The 4,655-nt window shown below is 41.4% G+C and overlaps 1 pseudogene; it reads left to right on the forward strand.

Annotated features, from left to right (window-relative positions):
• Positions 1-241: 241 nt before the first annotated feature.
• Positions 242-367, forward strand: LOC115835022 (annotated as a pseudogene).
• The last annotated feature ends 4,288 nt before the right edge of the window (positions 368-4,655 follow it).

The raw sequence follows: 4,655 nt of genomic DNA on the forward strand, positions 1-4,655 counted from the left end.
TTTTGAGATCTATTGCACATCAGGGTGATTATAGTCAATAATAATGTATATTTCAAAATAACTAAGAGGGTAAATTTCAAATGTCTCCTCAGAAAAAATAAGTGAGATGACAGATATGTTAATTAGCTTGATTTAATTATTCCATATGGTATACCTATATCAAAACATCACAGTGTATCCCTTAAATGTATACAACTGTAATTTATTTAAAATAATATTAATTTTTTAAAAAATTGTTCTTAACGCTTCTCGGCCTTTTGGCTAAGATCAAGTGTAAAAAAATTGTTCTTAAAGGTATCTAGGGACTATTCCAGGCCAAGCAACTTATTTTTCAATATAGAATTAAGTTGGAAAAGTTAGAAAATATTCACATGGTGATACTGCGATCAGATGAACTATTTAAACATTTCTAAAAGACTTGTGTTTTGGCCTGGCGTGGTGGCTCACGTCTGTAGTCCCAGCACTTTCGGAGGTGGAGGAGGGAGGATCACTTGAGGTCAGGAGTTCGAGACCAGCCTGGCCAACAGGGTGGAACCCCATCTCTACGAAAAATACAAAAATTAGCACTATGTAGAATTGATATGAGAAATCCCTACCTTAATGTGGCAGATGATATTTACATACTTAAAATACGGTTTCTCCTCTTCTGTTGCCTATATATTATATAGTACCAAGTGTCTTGAATATTTTATGTTGATGGTCAAAATTTGAAATTTTAAAAGATGATTTTTCAAAGTTATAAAAAAGGAAAGAAAAGGGAATATGTGAGCCCTTCACTCAAAGCAGTTGTATCAGAGACTTCTCTCACGTCTTATCTCCCCACTTGCTAGGACACAATACCTTATGGAATGGGGGTCATCAATTTGGTCAGCCAATCTTCTGTCTGGAATTTGCCCATTTCTGGCCCTTTATGCAGCACTCTCAACTCATCTGTCATTTATCCTTGCAGCCTAAGTAACATTCATTTTTATCTTGGGAAAGAGTCTACTGTTTTATCATTAAGTAAGAGGTTTACACTCATTTTCTTGAAGCTTCCTTTAATCAAGTTAAGACAGTCTCTCATTTATTACTCTCTGGAGGAAATTATCTAATTTTGAGTGAAACAGGTTTTCTTTTCTTTTTCTTTTCATGGTCGAACTATGTTTAGTGATAAACTATGAAAGCGAGTGCAGTTCCTGGCCTAACCCTCATCTCTGCTTGGGCATTAAGAATGATCACACATTGGCCGGGTGTGGTGGCTCATGCCTGTAATCCCAGCACTTTGGGAGGCCGAGGTGGGTGGATCACGAGGTCAGGAGTTTGAGACCAGCCTGGCTAATATGGTGAAACCCCGTCTCTACTAAAAATACAAAAATTAGCTGGGAGTGGTGGCATGTGCCTATAGTCCCAGCTGCTCTGGAGGCTGACGCAGGAGAATCGCTTGAACCCGGGAGGTGGAGGTTGCAGTGAGCTGAGATTGCGCCACTGCACTCCAGCCTAGGCAACACAGCAAGACTTCATCTCAAAAAAAAAAAAAAAGAATGATCGCATATTAAAAACTGTAGTGCAACAATAGCTGACATGTTTGGAGCACTGCTGCATGCCAGAAAATATTCTAAGGGCTCTAGATATATTAATTCATTTGAGTCTCCTGACAACCCCATGACATGGCACTACTATTCTCTAATTTACACATGGAGAAACCAAGGCACAGAGAAGTTAGATCACGTCCCCAGGATCACAAGACCAAACGGCAACACCTAGATTTAAACCTGAGCTTTTTGGCTCCTGAGCTCACACTGAATCCTGTACTGCTTCTGCCACTGAAATGGGCACATCGGGACATACCTCTGGGTTTCCAGGACTGCTGGCCTTTTAAATTTCAAATCACTTTCTGCCTTCCTTTCCTATGGCAAAGAAAAATAAAATGCCAGGAGTACTTCAAAGACAAAAAGCAAGTCATTGGATTATATTCATTCATTCATTCATTCATTCATTCATTCATTTTTCCATTGGCAATCAAAAAACGACCATGGACTAAGCCTTATGTGAATCTCTGGGGACAAAGAGATGAATACCACAAAGTCTTTGGCCTCAAAGAGCCAAAGAGACAGCTCATGTGCCAGGTTAAAGGCTTTCAAAAGTGTTAGCAAAGAATTCTGTAAGAACGTAGAAGAGGGCATTTCATTCAGCAGGGAGCTGGGAGCCTGAAAATCTTCTTGGGAAAAGATTTCCAAGCTAGGTCTGAAGGAATGAGTAGGGACACAGATTCCCCATTCCAGTTCTGGCCTCTGGAGCCCTATTCGGGGGTTGATGGGAAGAGAGGAGTGGGTGCAGAGATGACCCAGTGCCCAGGACAGAGGTGCTCACAGGATAGACCCAGTTCTCTCTCTCTCTCCCTGCCCCATCCCTCCCTGCAGAGGGAGCCCTGGCTCCCCTGATGTCCTCATCTAGGCATCAGGATGCCCTTCAGTGAAGCGTCGCATCACAGTGCTGCTCTTGACCGCAGACCCAGGTAAGAACTATGGGCTCAGGGAACTCTTCCAGCCTCTGCAGAGCTCCAACAGATGCCTCTTCCAATAGCACTGTGAAATGGCGACCACGCCACTGTCCTCCAGCAATGAGGGAGTCTGCCCTGTTTTCCTCATCTCAGACTTCCATCACTTTCCAGTGCAGGACCAGCAATGCTCTACAGGTCACCCCCTTCTGCACACAACCCCAGGAGTCCAGGGGTGACAGGCTCACAACTTCCAATGCCCAGGGAGCAAAGGACCACATTTGGGTATTGGTGGCTTTGTTCTAACACTGGAAATTTTATCTAGCCTCTGTATGAGATATTATATTTTTTTCTTTTTCTTTTTTCGAAACAGAGTCTCACTGTGTCGCCCAGGCTGGAGTGCAGTGGTGCAATCATAGCTCACTGCAGCCTCAACCTTCCCGGGCTCAAGCAACCCACCTCCTTTGGCCTTATTTTTTATTTTTTAGATGGAATCTCATTCTGTCACCCGGGCTGGAGTGCAGTGGTGCGATCTCCGCTCACTGCAACCTTTGCCTCTTGGGTTCAAGCGATTCTTCTGCCTCAGCCTCCCTAGTAGCTGGGAATACAGGTATCCACCACCATGCCCGGCTTTTTTTTTTTTTTTTTTAGTAGAAACAGGGTTTCACCTTATTGGACAGGCTGGTCTCGAACTTCTGACCTCAAGTGATCTGCCCGCCTCGACCTCCAAAGTGCTGGGTTTATAGGCCTGAGCCACCGCACCCAGCCTATGTTTTCTAAAAGAGAGATTATGAATGGAATCATTAACAAACATGATACTTTTATTAAAGGAAAATCATTCAGAGACTAAATGAATAAGAAATTGAATGTTATCCAGTCTTTCCATTTTAGTTTATTATTATTAGTTGTGAGAAATATTCTATTTTTTAAAATAACATAGATTATGCATATAGCATATAATAGATTGTATAAATGTGTAACAGTCTCTTTGATTACTAAAGGAAAAAAAAATGTTATGCTTGAACATTTGGAGATTTCAAATATATTCACGCCCAATTCCAGTGATACATAGTAGAGCAAAGTCATTATAGGTGAAGCTATAGACTTGGTCTCATGGAACCAGAGATTGGAAAAACTAAACAGTGAAAGGGAGGGCTAGCATCCAGGCATGCAAATAAGGAGCTTGTCACATCTATCAGCATCTGCAGCATCTTTGTTAATCACACAGAGTATAACTTGGCATTCTAATCACCAATCCCACTAACCTTTGTACAGATTTGAGCACTACAGGTCCCAGTCATGCTTAGGGCTGTGAGTTGTATCAGACCTTGTCCCATCATCTGTCAGCTGCTGTTGAAGGCACAGCTAGGGAGAAATGAACCAGGCTGCAACAGGGTGATCCATGCCTGGAAGTGCAATGCAGAGAAGGCTTTGCCCTTCTTTTCAGAGGTGCGGGCACCAGCCTCCATCCTGCCACCATGCAGCTGAGTGACCCTGGGAGGCAGCCTTACTTCTTTGTCCATTCCCACATTGAGTTTCATCAAATCATTTTGGGAACTCTGATGCCTGGTTACCCATGGACTATTTGGCAGAAAATAAAACTTGGAGATCATGTAACCAAACCCCTTATTTTGCAAATACAGTGAAACTCTCAGAGGCCTACTGGTTTCATAGCTAGGCATTCAATTCCTGCTTCCATTTTTCAAAGCTAGGCATTCAATTTCTGCTTCCATTTTTTCCCTGCAAAATATATTGCAAATTATAATGTCTTTTTAATAAATATTTTATGGTACTTAAGGTTTTTTTCTTGACTTGTTTAGTGTCTTGATTTCCTTTCACTTCAAGCCAGTCAGGACTTGTGAATAGAAGAGAAGGCTTCTGTAATATTTGTTTTTCTAGAAGTTTGAAGATAGAAAATGCTTTAAGTAGTCAGTGCTTTAGATCTGTTCCTCTGCCTTGTGACTTTAAAGAATTCAGATGTTGCATTTCTTTACTCTTTGTTTAACAAGTGTAAACTTATTGATTATACTATCATTATTTTCAGTTCAGCCAGATCTTGTTTTCTAGGAATATTTGAAAAAACTGTGGCTGCAAAGGGCTCTTTAGCTATAGAAAACATGTTTTAGCATGTATTAGTGCTTCCTTAGGCAGTCATTCAAATTATTTTGCATGCTCTGAG

This window comes from Nomascus leucogenys, chromosome 4 (genome assembly GCF_006542625.1).
Source record: "Nomascus leucogenys isolate Asia chromosome 4, Asia_NLE_v1, whole genome shotgun sequence".
Classification (NCBI taxonomy): domain Eukaryota; kingdom Metazoa; phylum Chordata; class Mammalia; order Primates; family Hylobatidae; genus Nomascus; species Nomascus leucogenys.